The sequence below is a fragment of the Netta rufina genome (assembly GCF_964035555.1).
Source record: "Netta rufina genome assembly, chromosome: 4".
Classification (NCBI taxonomy): Eukaryota; Metazoa; Chordata; class Aves; order Anseriformes; family Anatidae; genus Netta; species Netta rufina.
Genome location: NC_140127.1, coordinates 16,240,732 through 16,259,997, shown reverse-complemented (window position 1 = coordinate 16,259,997; position 19,266 = coordinate 16,240,732). Strand labels below are relative to the sequence as shown.

The 19,266-nt window shown below is 48.9% G+C and overlaps 1 protein-coding gene across 1 annotated transcript in view; it reads left to right on the top strand.

Moving 5' to 3' along the window:
- Positions 1-3,845: 3,845 nt before the first annotated feature.
- The window catches only part of CNOT6L (CCR4-NOT transcription complex subunit 6 like), a 30,344-nt gene continuing 14,923 nt past the window's right edge, over positions 3,846-19,266 (top strand). Inside the window, exon 1 of the mRNA XM_084286310.1 lies at positions 3,846-3,994. The gene's annotated coding sequence lies outside the window, so the exon portion shown is untranslated. The remainder of the gene's footprint in view (positions 3,995-19,266) is intronic.

The following is a 19,266-nucleotide window of genomic DNA, read 5'->3' as shown; positions in this document are numbered from 1 at the left end:
CCCCTCGGTGCTTGCAGGGGGCTGGGTGGTGCGATGTGTGTGAAGGGAGGGCGGTATGAAGGGGATCGTGAGGCACCGCCGCCATGCCCAAGTCCTGTCAGGCCCCGCGTCGCTTTGCCACAGCCCGCAGCAGTCCGCGGCGGCCAGGGGAAAGGGTTTAAACCATCGTGGTTTAAGCTGGGAGCAGCCAAAAACCTGAAACGTGCCACACAGAGCTCACCGTAAACATAATAAAACAGAAACGAGGCAGAAGGAGTCGCGGGAGAAATGCAGCGCGTGTGCCGCTGCCAGCCTGCCGCGGCTGCTCCCTGGTCTCCTCCCGCTTCCTCTGCCTCAGTGCCCACACACGGGGACGTCTCCGTGTGGAAGAAGCTCCCCTGTGGGTTAACATCGGCTGCTCTGCTCCAAAATGATGCGCTGCGAGTCCCTAACAAAGCTCTGCCTGCCCCAGACGTCAGCTGCCTACAAACCCACCTGTGGAGCACGTAAACTGGATGCTGAGCTGCTCCAGTACACACCATGAGCTGTATTCCAGTCTCCTGCTCACTAAAGGGGCCCACTTATCACACTGACATGCTCTTGGCTATAAATACGCTAACTTCTGCGGTTTCATTCCCTCCCTGATGAACCTGGGACCAAGAATATTCTCCAAATTCTTTTTTTTTTTTTTTTTTTTCTTAGAACTTGGAAAAGAGGTTTATCTATCTCACCTATTGGTTTGCTCTGAAGTGTTTGTGAAACATCTGGCTCACACTGACACCAGACGTTTCTCTTCTGAACAGTGTGTTCTCCAGTAGCACGAGTCCAATTTTTCCCTGTAAGCTTCTTACAGACTTTAGCAGACTTTGATGTGGGTCTGACCCAGTCTGCCATATTCTCTTGCTGTTTCAGTGCCTTTGTGCTCCCTTACTTCTGACTGCGAGGCTGCCACACTCACTGGATGTCAGAGCGGGAAGGGGTCTCAACCCAGATCACCGTGCCCCTTTGGTGAAGAAAGAAACACAGCTTTAGTCTCTACAGGGACCACGGGGAATGGGTAGTGACCCTGCTGAAGGCCTGGCAGTTGTTTTGCAGGCAGCTGTTTGATGTTTACATCTCCTCGTGCATTCCCAAATACGGCAGGGAGCCTCTCGAACTAGAATTGTTATTTTTAAATCAGAGTAGCTGATGTTATGTGCATATGCAAAACATGGCATAGCAAACCCGATACAGGTTCCTCCAGTGTAACTGTTCACTCTATATCCCAGGAAAGGATCCAGGAAGATGGGAAGGTACAAGGGAGACAGGAGGAAGAAAGCCTCCTCAGTTAAAAAGTCTTAACAACAAGTGAAAAAGCACAAAATCCAAGCACGGAGGCAGATCAGGTTTGGGCAATGGGGTTTCTTTTTGGATGGGCAATAAGCACCTACATATCCTATAGTGGTGGCAAACGTAATACAAGACTTACCATGCGAGCCTGCTTACTATGCACGTGTGATCGGGTAACAACCCGCATCATTCACCCTGTTCCTCCACGACTTCTGAATCCCCTCATGAGCTTCCCATTTGTTCAACAGAAGGTCACTGCTGCAGATCGTGGGGTTTGGCTCTGTGGGGAAACACAGGCTCACGGTTAACTTGTTAATGATTCTTCCGTATCACCTGTACGGATACTCTGAATACCTCCTGTGCACAGCGCGGCGAGGAACCCAGACATAACAAATTTATTCTGCGAAGGAAGCAGGGCCTTGGGGAGGCTGCGGTTTGCTGTACAAGTGGTGGGGGAGCCCCCAGGAGATGCTGATCCTGCCGGCAGTGACCCCAGGCAGGCCACTGGCAGAACCTGGTTTCTCAGTTACGCTCCCTTTTGAGAAGGGAGGGAAACAGTACCTGAGGTGAGGGTGGCGAGGCCCTGGCCTGTAACGGGAGCTGGGAAACCTACAGAATGATTAACCCAGGCAGGGGAAAAAGGGAGGGCACAGTCCTCCTTCACTGCTCCGCTTGTATTTTTTCAGGGGAGAGGAGTAATGAGCGAAACAGTTAAAGGCACCAACATCAAAGAAGTCAGTACCAAAGCCTTTAACAGGCTGTATGTGATTTTTCTCTTAAGAAAGGCAGGCCATTAAACTTCTATTTGAAGAGGCTTTTTTCTTTCGCCCTCCTTTCTCTCTGCCCTGCTCTATATGTCTGTGCCTGCTCCCGCTTACTCATTTACTCCATTTGCTAACAGAACCCCTTGAAAAATTGTGGAGGCTCCCTCCACGCTTCTTGTTCTCTGAGCATAAACGAGTCCGGCACGAGTCTAGAGAGCTGCAGAAGAAATGAGTTTCAGTAAGAACTGCTTGTCCTACCCTACAGCTCCTCAGCTGCTCGCTGCGAGGTACCTCACAGGTACTTCCCAGCAGCTCTATGCCCCAGTTTTTCCCCCTCATCTCACAGATGAGCGCATGAAGACCTACACCCCTCTCCACCCCTGGTTTCTTCTTTTTTTTTTTTTTTTTCTATTTTGAATCCATGCTCTGTCCTCATGCAACACCCCTATTTTTCCTCTTTGAACTTGGCGGCAGCCCTGAGAAAAAGGCAACCTCCAACTTTGGTGTGCCCAACTGCAGAAAACGTGCTCTAACGTTGGCACGCCGTTTACCTGCGTCCCCGTGCTTCATCCGCCCTCAGACACGTACAGCCACATGTGTAGGTCTGTACAGCCACAGTGTGGGCGCCCAAAAGGTTTTGCAGCAGACAGACGCTTCCTTTGGAGAAACAGAGGTGACGAATGTCAGCTGAGGCACCACCTACACCCTCAGTGCTCAGCTTCTGCCTCACGCTCGGCGAGGGGCCCGCTCACCCCGACATCTGCCTCACTTCCTCAGCTCGGCAGGCCTTTGTGGGGAGCCCTCTTCACGTAGGCTCTGGAAAACACTCCTCACTGTAATTAATGGCAACAACTAGCTGTGGAGGGCTGTTTACCCTCACTGCATTGGGTGGCTCTTAATGAGTGCAGGGTGGCCTCGCTGGGGTTGTGGCACCATTTTGGGTTGGGGCACCACTTTGGGGTCCCATCACTATTTGAGGGTCCCTTCACCATTTTGTGGTCCAGCACCACTTCAGGGTCCTGTCACTGTTTGATGGTCCTGTCACCATTTTGGGGTCCCTTCACCAGTTGAAGGTCCCATCACCATGTGAGGGTCCTGTCACCATTTCGGGGTCCCATCACCATTTCGGGGTCCCATCACCATTTTGGGGTCCCATCACCCTTTCAGGGTCCTGTCACCATTTCGGGGTCCCATCACTGTTTGAGGGTCCCTTCACCATTTTGAGGTCCTGTTGCTATTTTGGGGTCCTGTCACCATTTTGGAGTCCCGTCACCATTTAAGGGTCCCATCACCATTCTGGGGTCCGTCACTATTTGAGGGTCCCTTCACCATTCTGGGGTCCGTCACTATTTGAGGGTCCCTTCACCATTTTGGGGTCCCACCACTGTTTGAGGGTCCCGTCACCACTTCAGGGTCCCTTCACCATGTGAGGGTCCAGCACCACTTCAGGGTCCTGTCATTATTTGAGAGTCCTGTCACCATTTCGGGGTCCCGTCACTATCTGAGGGTCCCATCACCATTTCAGGGTCCCTTCACTATTGAGGGTCCCTTCACCGTTTCAGGGTCCTGTCACCATTTCGGGGTCCCGTCACCAAATGAGGGTCCCTTCACCACTTTGGGGTCCCGTCACTATTTCGGGGTCCCTTCACATTTCGGGGTCCCGCCCCCGGCGCCCCGATTACCCCTCAGTCCCCAGCCCCGCCCGCTCCCTCCTCCTCCTCCTCCTCCTCCTCCTCCTCCCCCCGCCCTCCGCGCCGCCCGCTCCTCCCCGCCGCCACCGTCCCCGGCTCCCCGTCCCCTTCCCGTCCCCTTCCCGTCCCGGTCCCCGTCCCCGGCGGGCCGCCGCCCGCATGTCGTTGCTGCCGGCCGCCCCGCCGCCTCCTCCTCCTCCTCCGCCCCGCCGCCAGCCGCGCCGGATGCAGGTGAGCGCCGCCGGGGCCTGCCCGGGGAGCGGGGCCGCCATGTCGGGGCCTGCGCCGCCCGCCCGGCCGCGGGCAGCGGGGAGCGGGGAGCGGGGAGCGGGGGCACGGCCCCGGGCTCGGGGTGAGGGGGGCGGCGGGGGGCACAGGGCGAAGCTGAGGGGGAGACAGCTCGGCTCCAGGGCGCTGCTGGCCGCGGGCGATAAGGAAAGGGACGATAAGGCGGGTATTTTTAGCCGCTGCCGTTCCTCCGGGATGGTTGTGCTGCACGATTTGTAACAAAAAACAAACAAACAAAAAAAACCCCACAAAGTGCGTTTCTTTGCGTGACGCCTGCCCTGCGACAAAAGCCCAGGAATTCCTAGAAGCTGCAGCCGAGTGTGCAGGGCCAGCTCTGACAGGGGAGGAGCGTGGCCTCTACACGGCCAGCGCCTTCATTCCTCCCTTCTCCCCGTAACCACACCGAGCTGGGCTGGAATTGGCACAGAAATTGGTGACTTTATCCTGTAACGCTGCTCCGTGCCCTGGGACAGCTCCGTGCCTCACCGTGTGCGTGACCCGCGCTGCCGTGTCGGTTCATCCGCACACAACTTGTGCTCGAGCATCTGCCGGGGCGTGAAATCTCCTGGCCCGCTGTCTTCAGAGCTGGTTGTGGGTGATACAAGGCCTCCTGCAGCCGGCCGGTTCGGTGTAACTCAACCAGGGGGATTTTGCAGTGCTTTGCTGCCTGCCTCTCGCTGTCTGCTAAACGCATCCCGTCAAACGCTTTCGGTTTTGTTCTCGCTATTAAAAGCGAGAACTTTTTAGCACCACGAGTGCCAACGTACAGCAGAACTTAATTTATTCGCTTTCGCCTTTTCTTCCTGCAGGGGCTCCTGCTTTCTAATTTAGTTTGTGAATTTAAAGTACGATGTCAGTGGATGAAAGGTATTGCCACGTTCCTGGGCTAAGTTTAGGTTTCTTCTCCCCTCGGAAGCCAGGATGCTAACGTGCCCACGACACAGGAGCAAGAATGCCGATCGTCAGGCTGTTGGTTGGAAAAAGTTCATGTGGCAGCGGCCTGAAAAACGCGAAACTTTGCAGATTCACTTTGATGGCTGTTGAGCTTCACACCAGGTCTATATGGCAAACTTCTGCTGGCACAGCTCTGTCTGCGAGCGCGGTGACAAAGTGTGACCCGTGACTGACATAGCTGTGCCAGCAGAAGCCCCAGCTGTAGATGCAGTTATCTGCACAAGTGGACTTTTACTGATAGAGCTTGTTTTCGCTTGTAAGGATGTTTTTTTTCCCTGTGCTGGTAGCAGTGGCGTTGTCAGGAAAGCACAAGTCCTGCAGGGCTGAGGGGACCTGGTGTAATCAGCCGTTCTGCTGCCTGCCTCGGAAGGCAGGAGGGGTCAGTCTGAGTTTGGTGTGCGTGGCTCTCCTCTCCCCGCCTGCTGTCACTAGGAGCTGGGTAACTTCTGCAGTGGGAGTTCTCCACAAGTAAGTGGTGTTATGACTGCTACTTGTTTTCTTGCCTTGCAAGGGTATTTATAAAACTCCGTTTCGTGTGATAAGCTGGGATTTTTTTATTGTTCAGACTCTGGTTGTTTTTCATTACTGGTCTTATTTTTACAAAAAGCAAGGCAGGCTTGTCTCTGGGTTCGCCAAGCACAGCAATATTTAGCTCTCACACCAGTCTGGCCAGAAGTAAGCCAGAACGTGATCCCAACAAGGTGTGTGTGGACTCTGGAAGTGAAATGAAAGGGAATCAGTGGAGAAAAAATAATTAATCTGCACACCCGGGTGAGTCTTTACTTAATTTACATCCAAAACATTGCAAAGAAAAACTTACAGTTAGGTAGCTCGCAGCAGCTGCTGCCTTTTGTGTTCAGAGTCAGCGTGCACAAACGGGGAGGCGCGTCTCTCTTCTTCCTTCTGCAAACATTTTGTTTTAAGTGGTAACATGCATAATTCTAGAGCAAATTTCCTTTAACCACACAAACCCACTGCTTAGCTCAGCCTCAGTCTGCTGGAGGCTTTCAGGTTACATAAGTTTAAGAGGGGGGCTAAATGCAAATGAACGGTTTGCTTTTTCTGTACCAGAAGGAGATTCCTGAGCCGCAGAGGGGTGTGTGAGGCGCTGGGTGCCATCTGATTTGCGGGGCACTGAGAAAGCCGACATCAAGGTGGAGATCAGTTGTTGGGGAGCCTCAGGTGGCACCTCAGAAAACTTTAAAAAACAAGTTAAAATACATTTTACTCATACTTCCTGGATCTAATTCAGGAGGATTTGCTGTGGATTTACTACTTAAGGCGTTAAATACTAAGCCTCTGCTAATATTTTTTTTTAATTCAGTGCTTAATGTTGACGATGGCCTGTGACAAAGCTTACGTGCTAGGTACTTGCCTCCCTCCATCTAACAGGGTGTTTCTTCTGCCTCAAGTACACGTGTTAGAGCTGGTGAAACATCGACAGATCTTAAGCAGACAGAGACTCTCCTCTGCACTTGTCTGGGTGCAGTGTCCCACCGGTGGCTCGAGCTAGCAAGCTGCCTGGGCTGCTGCTTGCCCAACACTTGCCCTGCTCGTTGGCGTTGTCATCGGGTCTTCCGTCACCCTAGCCAGCCGTGTAGAAACTGCGAGTGGATCCGAGAGCTGCGCCTTCCCCCCCATTCACCAGGTTGTAAATTCGCGTGTCGGAACGTGCAGCAGGGGCCCTGTGCTGAGCCGGTTTCGCTCCCTCACCTGGCGGTAAACAAACAAAGCAGGAGACGGAGGCTGCAGGGTGCTCATGTTTTTGAGAAGTGGTGGCGGTTGGATCACCAGAAGGCAGCGTGTAACTTCACCTTCGGAGCAGTCCTGTGGCTTTTAGTGGTTCGTCTGCACAGCCCCTGCCTCTCACCTGTGATGGTAAAAGCAGAGAGGGTTTTAGGACGTTTCTTCATGGCTGCCTTTATCTGATGACAGCATTTCTGCACGTTAAAAGGCTCACACTTCCAGGTCTGTGTCAGTAAACTTCACACGTGCACTTCCAGCCACTGGACACCCCTCCAAAAAATGAACAGACAGCTCAGAGGGGACAAAGAAAACTTTGAAGGAACCCACAGGAGGTGGCAAAAGGAGTCTATATGCAGAGGATTTGCTGGGCCTCTTTGTGCCTCTTTCAGGAGGAGACCTCAGAGAGTGAGGTGCAGAGGGGACTGCAGGCTTTTAGCAGAGCATGCTGGCTGGTTTTGCTGTAAGCTTGATACACTCACAAAAGGGCAAAGTGACAGCTACCTGTGCTGGCATGGTACTGGACGTGACTCAGTTCCCACTATTTAGGAGAGGACTTACCTCCCAGGTCAGCACTGAAAACCAAAAAGCCTGACCTGGAATTGTTCTGAAGGAAAAAAGGAGTACACTGGAGGGAGATCTCAGCAGAAGAGCTGCTCCGGAGTCCTGGTCAGCAGAGTAACTTTTGCAGCCACTTGCACATCTCCGTACGGAGGATCAAGAAGTGATTTAACAGCGTTCAGACGCTACCAGAAAGCTTTCCCTCTGGGGCTGAAAAGGCGCTCGTTTAAAATACGATTAAAGCCAGGCAGAAATGCCTTATGTGATGTTCTACAAGAAACAGTTTTTATACCTTTCGAGGGAAGACATTAAATCAGCACTGATAAAAATTCCACAAGATGAAGCAGCAGCAGCTGCAGGCAGTTTTAGACACCGCTCGTGCAGGCAGCGAGCACGGCGATTTTGGATTTTGGAGACACAAAGTCGGCAGCCAGGGCCAAGGAGCAGAGCCCCATTTAGCTGCTGCGTGTCCTGCGAACGACTGGTTTAACCACAGCCTGGAACCTGCGTGTGTACACAAGGAGCAGATAAGGCTGTGTGCTCTCCCTTCCTTTGGCATTTCCTGATGTAAATGATTAATGGCATTTTTGGTTGCACGGCGTTGCAGCTGGTTATGCTCAGCAGTTCGCTGGAGGGCTTTATCGTCTCTCTGCCTGCTGGTAAGGGGGCTTTCTACGTGATATTTGCCCCGAGAAGGGTGTATGAAATAGGATTAGAAGGGCTGTAGGACTGTCTGCAGGTTTCCTAGGATGTGTATTTCAAATAAAGGTAACTGTGTGTGTGTTGTCTGCAGGCAGGTTTCACGGATCTACAGCACTTGTACGCAGTCATGTTAACAAAGGTGTTCAGACAGTCACACACCAGGAGAGAAATGAAATACTTCTCCCTTTTTTGTCCAAGTAAACACGTTGGGGAACGCGAAATGCTGCCACCTTGAGCACAGCGGTGTGAGTAGGGCCAGGGGAGAGAGGAAGAGGAGGGCTTTTTGCTCATCACCTTGCTGCTGAAAGCAAGGTGAGGCTTGCTTATGACGTTGGTAAAGGCGGTGGGGTCAAAACTGGTTACCTGAGGATCAAAGCAGCAGCAGGCTGCCTCCCATTGCACTGGGTCCATGGGAACTCTCGTACAGCTTTACTTTGTCCTCCACATTGTCTGTCTTGCCTACAACCATCAGCAGTGCTTGTTCCAGAGAGAAAAGTTGCTGGAGGTGGCGGGGCTGACACGGGAATAAAGGTGGCAGCCCTCTGGAGGAGACATATGCTTCCTGGATCCACGTGGCGATGAACCTTTAGATGGGATTTTAGGTTTTTCTTTTTTTTTTTTTTCCCCCATTTGCAGCTTGGGGGTTGGTAAATCTTTGCTGGTGTACAGGCCTGAACTGACCCATCCTTCAGAGCACCCTGCAGCCATCCCTCCCTGCTGATGAGTAGGGTCTCTGGGGGCCCACGTGGGCGATGGGAATGCCACCCAAAGCTCCTGCCTGCCTGTCCTTCATCCTCACCACCAGCTCTTCCACAGACGCTACTGCAGGTCAGCACCTCTCCGGTCCCTTCTTGCAGCCAGCTGAAACTCAAAACCAATGTGAATATTTTAAATGCTTTTTAAAGGCAAAAGAATATTTATTCACAGGTTGAGGCAGCTCTGCAGGTCATGGAATAGAGACGAACGGTTAGTAGGCTGTTGCCACAGAGAGAGTTTTGTTGTGAGCTTTTGGGGGAGGCAGGGAGGGAGACGGTTTCCTCAGGAAGCAAGGAGAAAGGGGAATCGCCTTCTTTCAGCGATAAACGAGCCGTGTCACACAGCTACACACAGAAGGGATGCTTGGCCTGCACCTTGCAGAGTCACAGGATTGGAGGGGGAGCTTTATCCCTGCCTAAAACAGTCTCCTGGTTTTAAGGACATTTTAAGGCAACTCCAGGAATCTGCATTACTGACGGGTCATCTTAAATAAGAGGCTTTTATGGGCTGCTAGGCCAAGTTCTGTAAGTGCTGAGATGTTGGGAATTGGCACAAAGGGCGTGGACATGAGTCCGTGGAACAATTGTTCGATCTGAGCTTGCTTTAAGCAACCAGGAGTAGGCCTCAGCAAATCCCATGGCCTGCTGTAGCTGAGCAAACCAAGCTACCAGGGCAACTATGAGAAGTTCCCACATCGCCCAATTGAGGAATTCAGAAAAATATTGTTACCAGCAGCTGGCTTCAAGGACAAGGTCTACATGACTGCTAATCACAAGGGGCTTGTTTTCTTGTAGTTGTTTGTCTGAGTGCTCTTGACCAATAATCTTGTGCGAAACACTGTCCGCCCCTGTTAAGTTCACTATAAAAGTTAGGCTATTCGGGCAATACAATGGAGCATGATCTGACTCTACTGGTGTCTGTCGTGCTTTCGGCCGTGTGTCCTCTAACACTGAGAAGTGTGCCTTCCGGGTCAGTTGGAAGCCTAGAAGATATTTGGAGCAATTGTGTAAAGTGAACCCTTCTTCTTTTCTTTTTTATTTTTTTGGCTTTGCTTTGGTGGCAGGGTCAATCCAACATACTTTTTTTAATTCAACAACTTTTACTTACAAGTATGAAGAGAACTACAAAAACATCCACTGTTGGTAATAGTCAGGATCTGTAGATTGTGCTCAGGTTTGCTGTTTACCCTCTAAGGCAGCTGACTGAATTTGTTAGCTAGTTTTCCCCTTGCTTTTCAGGAATGCTTCCACCTGACTGAGCATCTTTGTGACTTCTAATCACAGATTAGTTTTGCTTTTTTTTTTCTTCCTGAGAAATCAATCAAAAAGCTCTTTCAAAAGGCTCTGAGTGCTGAGAGAAGCACGTGGAGGAAGACTTCCTTCTCCAGAATTGTAGCTATTTATTTTTTTTTTTTTGTGGCAGGAGAACTGTGAAAGGGGGAGAGCAGACAAGCTGCTCTGTGTGCTTGGCTCAGTGCTGTGGTCCTGTCTTCTGTGAACAACAGGGTGGAGAGGTCTCACAGGTTTTGAAGCTTTCGGTTATGTGGCCTGCAGCTGTTCCAGCTTCTGGTGCTCAGCACGAAGGCTTCACAGCCTGAAGAGGTGTTTGAGAGTTTCCGAGGGGAGTTTCCTTTGCCTTTCTCGGTGCTTTGGGCACAGAGAGCAGGAGCAGAGTTGCAATGCTCGGGGAGAGCGTGGCGTTATCACCCGGCCATCTGCAGGCAGAACCGTGGGCAGGAACTGCTGCCAGCGCTGCGAGACTGCGAGCTAGCCTGGCTCTTCGGAGAGGGCTGGTTGGCGTGCTTCTTGTCGGAGCACGTAGTGGCTCAGCTTGTACCCAAACGACACAGGCTGCTGCTAAACAGAGCTTCCTGCTGATAAAGAGAAATGTGAAACTTAAAACTGATTGTCACGGGGCACAAAGGCAGAGTATTTGTCCAAAAAGTTCTCTCCGGGCAAGGGAAAACACTTCTCTCTGGCGTTTTCGTAGAGGAGAGGAACTGACCAGCCCAGGGCAGGAAAAGGCAGGCTGGGGCAGTGGTGGACGTAATTCCAGAGAACTGGGGACTTCTCTTTACTGGCTTCCTCTATTCCTTAAAACTCAGTTTGTATTTACCCTGGTAGATGAATTTACAACCGGCCTTGGAAATGGGAGAGAGCTACCACAGGATGAATTATCCACCCAGCAGAAATTTCCACTTGTGAACGCCTTTCCTCTAATCCCTTTTTGTTGTGGAAAGTTAAGAAAGCAAAAAGAAAACAGGGCTAGGCAACTTCTCACACGCCAGAATAGTCAGAAGTGCCAGGAAGAGCTGGGTTCAGACCATCAGGTTACCCTTGGCTTGCGTTTTTTCCTCCAGACAAATTAAGTCTTACCATTGGGAGCAGTTAAATCTGTAGGCTTTTTGTTTGTTTTTGCCTGTGCAATAACCCTCATCCTTCTCCCTCTTAGTCTGGAGGAAAAGATTGGGAAGGAGGGAAGCTTGTCAGACAAATGAGGAATATTTTGAGTGGATGAGAGAAGCACACATCAAGTATTTGAGACCTGCTAACATTGTATGGGCCTTAGGATACACATTTCATTCTTTGATGCATTTTTTGGTGTACGGTTTGACTTGAAGACAGTAAACAGTCCTGTAATGCCTGCGAGGTGTTTTTCTGCCTGTTGCAGTAACCCCTGAGTGCTGCAGAACTGAGCTCCCCTCGCATTTGAAGGTGCTGCAGTTCAGGTTTAAATTGATGCCATTCCTCTCCTGGTAGGTGCAGGTACAGCCAAAGTAGCCCTGGATGTGTACACAGGGAGATGAGTACAACTTTACAGTGTTTTCTACTTAAAAAATTACGTGTTTTAAAACCTAGACAGTATTCCTAAACCCGTACCTGTCTCCTCTGTGTACCCACTGTGTCTGTGCTCTTGCCTTAGATGCTGTCTCTGCGAAGCAGTGGCGTGTGTGCAGCCCGGAGGTGAGTGCCGCTTGGTAGGACCGCTGTCTGAGCTCGGGCTCTTCTGTCGCTCCTTTCAGAGACCATCTTCTTCTTCGCAGGCTCACGTAGCACTCGGATGCCCCCACGTCTCAGGGCACTGCCCCCCTTGAAAGGCAGCGCGTGCTGCAGCTCTTCCAGCAGCAGCCGATGGCTCGTGTAACTCCAGATCCGCTGCGAAGGACTGCAACCAAAACTCGGTGTGGTGGGGAGGGAAAGGGGACTGCAGGGAGGCCGTTCCGAAAACAAACGTCAGGGAACTCTTGAATCATCCTGCGTGCTCACGGAGAACCGAAAACTGATCTGTTTGTGGAATGTCATAAAAAATTGCCAAGGGTATTCCCTGGTGAGGCAGTGAGCGCGCCTTAGATGCAATCCCTTCCAGCGGCGAGCGGGGGAACCACCCAAGCCTAACTTACCTTTTGGCAGAGGAACGGGCCGCGTTGGGCAGCTCCTGGCCGTGCCGCTTGCTAGCCAGCATACGCAGCAGGCTTCCCTCACGTTTCACTCTAATGGAGTAAGAGTGAGCATTAATCTTCATTCAGGGCAGCAGAATTAGCCTTACACTAACTCATATTTAGAGACAAGCATACCTTCACCTACCAGGGTCACAGCTCGTGTGCCTCCTTGTTGCAGGCAGGTTTTATGGGTGCTTGGAGCAGGTTAACCTTCAGATGTCCAGGGCTGGTTCTTCTGTTAGATGGGAATTCCTTGGTCCCTACAGAGACCGTCTTGGGCTGTTATTGGCATCATTTCTCACTTGCCATCATCCTGGAAGGCAGCTAGGAGTACACATTAATCGTTAACATTGATTTTAAAACTAAACCTAGCATTTAGAGCTTAAGTTTGGTATAAGCGCACAAGGGAGGAGTTGGATTATCAAATACAGGAGAAGCTGAACTAATTTTTGATACCTAACAGCTTTTTTCTGGCAATCAGGCAAGCTTTCTTACTTCTTTGACTAAAAAAAAAAGTAAAGTACATTTAAATATACCCTACCAAGAAAGGGATTTATGCCTAGAAAGTACTTCATTTTTTAAATAATCCCTTTTATTTCTCCTCCACTTTCAGGCACGCAAGCCTAGTGCGGCATCGCGTGGCCTGGTTAAACTGGACTCTAATATGAAAGGGCTATTTTTTTGTGCCAGTGATTGCAAAACACTTTCCACTATCGGTGTGCTATTATTCTTTGACTTTATTTTGACTAGTCCAAATCTCCCCATATCTGAACAGGGCAGGCTTTGTAACTTTAAAGCTGTTCGAAGCAAGTTTCATGGTGGCACACTTCCACATTGTTAATTATTGCTGCAAGGACCAGATTGCGAGAGATAAGCTGGCTGTTATCTCCCTATCAGGCAGGGAGAGTAGCTGAAGTGCTGCTGGGCTCTGCTTGTGTTGTTAGAGCGCTGGCAGCCTAGCGCGGAAAGGTTCAGATAGCATTGTAGCCACGGAAGTAATCGCATTCATTCTTTTCTCCCAACACAAACTTTCTTTGAAGGATGAAAGGTTATTGATGATTGGCATTGTGCTTTAAAGAAAGGAAGCAGCGTTCATCGAGCAGGCCCCTTCAGAGCTGCTGCAGCGGAGTGCGCGAATTAATAATTCTGGGGAGGTTCTGCTCAAAAGACGGATCGATCGCCGGCCTCTCTCCAGCTATTGATCCCAAGGAGCTGAATGAGCCAAGGTGTTGGCTCGGGGCAGCCTGAACAGGCTCTTTGTTTCCAAGCGAGTGGCTGAATGAAGTGAGGTGTAGGATTAGGTTTGTCAATACAACAGTCCCTTCCCTAGAGGCTGGGAGCGATGCTAGTAAGCTCCACTTTGAACCTACTCACTGCTCAGCGTTGGAAGTTTTCCATCTCCTTGGTCCTATCAATGTCAAGCAGGTAGCAAGAAAAGCTCCTGCTCTCAGCTGCAGCCACGCAGCACTGCTTTTCTTCTGTGCTCACAGCCCAGGACAGCGTTTTGTCTCGATGTTTGCCATGCATCAGGCAGCTGCAGTGGCTGCTTCCCTCTCCAGACCCCCAGTGGCTTTAGTTCTTAATCCTTTAAGCCACGCTGCCCCATCTCATTAACAGACCTGTGCTCTCCAGGGATGGGGAGGCACTGCAAGTGGGTCACTTCTTTGAACTGGTGTGGGACACTCGTGTAAACAAACACGCTGCTTAAACCATCCCTCTGGGGGCTCCTGGTGAGATTTAGCAGGCTGGCTGTTGGAACTGTCTTCTCTCCTTGCCCCATAAGAGCCTGGTATGCACGTCTGGTAAACGGAGCTTTGCTTTTGAGCAGGTACCTACCACATATTTGCATGTAAACTAGTCCCTAAGAGCCCTCCTTAAGGTGACAGCTATAAAACACCTGCACACAAAGGCAGGCATTACTTACTGGGACGGGACGCAGATGTTGAGGAGAGGTCGTGCACACACCAAGAGGTAACAGACCATTTCGAACAGAGCAGAAGCTGCTCTTCCTAAGAGAAACTGAAACGTTAACTCAATCCAGAAATTAAAGTAACTACTTAATGCTGTGTAGTATTTCCACGCAGTAAAAGGCTCAGCTGTTCTTGTAAACGGGGCTGTGACATAGAGGAAAAGGAAGGGTGGCAGCCTGGATTTTCTTGCATTACCTGCAATTTAAGGAAAGCCTCACTACTTCATTTAAAGGAGATGAGGGAACAGGGGGAAATGACTCGTGGGTGTATGTTAGTAGGGCAATTAGCATTTCAGTCAAGTGCCAGTTGGCTCTGAAATTAACAGAATACAGCTAGTTCCCTCCCTTCCCACTCCTCCCTTTGGCTTTTGCTCCTTTTTGGTGACTTTCCTGTGCTTCTCTTGGCTTTTATGATCATCGCTCAAGTGATAATGTAAAGCCTTCTGGGACCTCACCACCACTCAGGTTGCTATCAGCTGCAGCATCCTGGCTACCTGTTGCATTGCATGATTCCCCCTGCAGACGAATTTCTCTGTGCTCAGGCTCGCACTCCGTGTCAAGGCAGCGACGCCAGAGATGAGCAGGAGGTGGGAAGCCTCGCAGGATGTGGTTGCTGAACGTCGCTGCACCCAGCTGAACATCTTGTTTTGCTTGCCTTGCAGGGGCTTGACAGCACGTGGGTGAGCAGAGACAGTGCTCTAATCAGCGTGCCAGGCACAGGCAATTTTGTACTGAAAACGAAGCAAGTTAGGGTGACAGGGAACGTGTCCTCAGCCCTGAGCACAGCTGCTTCACGGGGATTTGCCAGACACTGGTACGAACTGCTGCACCTCTTGCATGACGGGGAGCTCGCTGATGAACAAAGAGGGGATTGAGCATATGAAACTTAACTTAACAGAGCATATGAAACTTAAATGGCCTCCTCTTGCTGAACCTAATCTAAGTACCATGTGGAATAAAAACTAGGGTAAGATTTGGACAAGTTCCACGTATTGTCGCCGTGCTTGTTGTTGACGTGGCCTTGTCACCACGCTGCTGGGCTTGCTAGCGGGAGCGGGTGGGTGCATGGCCAAAATCCTGCAGTCAGTTTCTCACTTGCCACCACTGATAAAGGCTGCAGCACTCCCTGAATCGTCAGCCCAAGGCAGCAGTTGCTCCACGAAGACTCCTCCTGCCTGCGTGAGCTTCTTTGAAGCCTGGTGGATGTCTGAGTCTCTGCTGATGCCCAAAGAGGTGACACTGCCAGGCAGCACTGTAGTAACAATCTGCTCCCTTCTGCTTTTCAGGGGAGAGATGCCTCTTGCCTGATTAGAGGTGGGAATAACAGCTTCTCATTCTCTCAGCATCAGTACAGAGATCCTACAACTTAAATCTTCCTAGTCTTCTACTTATTTCACTTCCCTGACCCAACCCCCATTATGTGGTATCACAGAATCACAGAATTTCTAGGTAGGAGAAGATTGTATCAATCGTGATATAAAGCTACACTCTGGGCCTTGAAGGAGCTCTGCCAGAGGAGGTTTTGATAGTTGCAAGTAAGGCCAAAGCAAGCTGCTTCGGAAGCTTTTGTTGAAATATTTTCTACGTCTAATATTTACCTTGATGATGGAGCAGAGCGGGGTTTTAACAAAGCATTCAGCTTGCAATGTGTGTAGACTCAAGAGCTTCAAGTTAAGGAATTGAAATCCTGGAGCTAGACCAAACAAAGATATCTTAACTCCCAGTAAAGCAAGTTTGTTTTCAGATGCATGACTGATGTGGTTCAAAACCACCTCCATGTTACCTTGCTGTATTTTTAAATACATCAGGAGCTAAGAACACAAGTGGATGTAATTTGCTAACAGCATTCCCCAAGCAAGGTCCTGTCTTTTCCACTTGGAGCACAGATTTTTATGTTTTAAAAAAAGCAAACAGTGCTGAGGCTTTGTCTACAGGTTACAGAAGAGCCAAAGTTTGTTGCTACAGCCTCAAAAAAAGATAAAAGTAAATGATCCTAAATGCAGCAGATTTCCAAAATTCCCCTACCTATGTGGTTTGGGGCTCTTTCTGCTAAAGAAAAGATTGCTAATGAGTGGAGATCAATCCTACAACAGTCCTACGGAGTTCATGTAGAGAAACCCTCTGTATTGCAGAGTCAGTGTGCCATCAAGAGAAAGTTTTCTTGAATGGATCATAGGAAAAGAAATACATCTTTTTACAGGTTTATAAAACAAAGGATTTTTTTCAGTTGCATTTGTGGACTGCATAGGTTGTTGCTAGCTCCATGGTAGTAAGCTTGAAATTGTAGCTGTTATTTCTAAGACTTAATATTAACTTCAAATTTGGTCTTCTGCCTTGTGGTATTTTCCACTTTGTTGTTTTTTTTTTTTTGAGCTATCCTCCTGTTGGTAGGACATTTACATGTGCTCAAGTAACCTCTATTTATTTTAACTGCACTTCCAAAGATTGTTTGAAACCTCAGTTTTGGGAAATGACCATAACAGAAGGCCTATTTTCTCTTACTCATTAAAAAAAAAAAAAACCACTATGAAGAGGTATTTTCATTCTTTTCACTGATAATCTCTATTTCTTATCACATCGCTCAGCATAAGAAATTGAAGAGAGACAGTACCTTCGTTGACAGCGCTCACTGAGCTCCTGGTAGATGCAGTGGCTAGAGAGGTGGTTGAACACGTTCCTGCAGGAATGCACGAGGAAAAAAATCAGATCCTAGCAAAGACTATCACAGTTCTCCATACATACTGTCTTGCTAGTATATACACTAGCTACTGTATATACACTAACATACCCTAAGCTAATACATCTCTGCATATATTATCAGTTATGTTTTAAACCCCCATAATGTACCATTGAACAATCACTGTATTTTATTATTTTTTTTTGCTCTTCAGCTCAAAGCACTCCAAAAGCCAGTTTTTGTATTTGTGGGCATTGGCTGTACTTTCTCTTCTCCTTGGGGAGCCTGAGATGAGACTTGTCTGACACTCGTATGAAAATGGAGCCTGCTTATTGCAGAGCAGTAGCCTTCCTCTCCACCCTTTGCAACCCTTTAGCCTTGTTTACAAGATGCATAGATTAAAAATGGTTCTGTTTTCCAGCCTGGAGTCCAACTTTCCAACGTTAAATAACACATGCCTCTGTGTGTATGTATGCACATATAATACATATATAAACAAACACGTGCTCTGGCCTTGTCAGCTGGCAAGGTTTTTAAACCCCGGTGAGGCATTACTGCATGGAAGTGGATGGACAGTAAGCTGTTACTGCGCAGAGGAAGGAGGAATGATTCAGGGCTGTCTGCTGGATAGTTTTCAAGATGCTTTGGCAGTTTGACTCATGTATACACAGAGGCTGAAAATCACAAAGAATGTCACTCTGCTGGAGGCCAGGATTTTGAGTTGTACCAACACATCCAGAAATATAGGGCAGAAAGGAGATGAAGCTGTAGCTCTCTCTCCATTATTTTTTTCTCTCAATTTCTGCCCTTGTTACAAATAGACAACTTGTTTACACATTGAGTTCTAGAAGAACTTACAGGGAACAACATTAGAGTAGTTGTTGTTTAAGAAACGCATCTTTTAAGCTCCCTGGGGAAGGGACTGGTCATTATTTTGGAACAGTACATAGCTCTAAGGGACTTTGACCTATCTGGCTTCAAAGTCCTTCTGCAACATAGATGCCAAATAACCAGGACAGCTTTGAGCAGTGTTTCTCTTTCTACTGAATATACATTAATCCTTTGGCTATATGGTGTATTTACCTTCAGAGTAAGAGACCCAACTTTATTAGACATGGTAGAGCTGCTCATCTCTCATAACAACCCCCAGGTACTTACTTTGGTTTGTCTGGATGTGCTGTATAATGGAAGAGATTTTCCATATCCTCAGCTGCTGTTGGTTTCCCCCTACCCATACAAACCACCCCCACAGCGTAGTTTAGGAAATTTCTTGTCCCTAGCACAGTGTCCTCATTTCTCCTCTTGAGTTGATGTGATTTGTAGGGCCGCCTTCAGCTTCTCACTAAGAGGAGTCATGGTCTATAATTCACACTGCTAACTATATCCTGCTTATCTCATGCTCTCCACACCTACACAACTTGAGGAGATCTCAGATAGTTAGATACAGAAGAGCATTGCTCTTTTCTGTTGTTACCTGTTTGGGTTTCTCAAAACTCCAAGCATGCAGAAGCTCCTGGTGTTCTTTGCCCAAAACATCTCTTCAGAGTAAGAGCCTGATAGCTTGATACTTCTCTCCTCAATAGACCACACTCCTTTTTTTTTTTTTTTTTTGTCCTAGTTGATAGTCAATAAGCCCTATACAGAAGAAATAATAATAAAAAAAAATCCTACAATAGCATTTAAAAGTAAGAAGAGAGAAGAAAAAGTGAGAAAACCCCCACCAAAGGGGACACAGACCTGCTGCTTATAACACTCCAAAATCAAGCAACCTCCTTCTAGCCCCTTTTATATACATTTGAGCTAGAGCTGCTTAGGTTCACCTGGGACCATGTTTGGTTTCAGCTGGGTAACATTGCTCTGCCAGTCAGCTCCTGGCCTCAGAGGAAGAGTTAGCACATAAGCATGAAACTATGGTTAGGAACCCGCAGGTTTCAAAGTTTGTTTGGAGCTTAAATATCATTTTTGTAACGCACTCGTGTTCTCAGATCCAGATTTTCTTTGCTTTATACAATATCAGGGTCATACTGTTGAAGTTTACATATTTAGGTTTTTAGCAGAGAGCGAGTTTTAATAGCTTCATAAATTTCTCAAGGGAACTCTTTGGAAGAAAAGATGCCGGGAATTGTCTTTTTTGTCCCACTTGAAACGAAAAGAAGCAGCACGCACGTTCTGCTCATCTCACACCACGTTAGCTGAGCATTAGCAGAGGCCCCACAAAACTCGCAAGAACAGCTGAAGCTGCCCCAAACCTGTGCTGCTTCGGTCCCCGTGCCCCTGGCTGCTTTGCTCCTTGTGATGCCACTACTGCTTGAAAAATTTGGGGGTTAATGGATTCGAGGGACTTGCTGTAGCTCCCTGAAGACTGAGCAAAAATAGGTTGGGATTTTTTGGTATTGGCTTAGCGCCAGGACAAG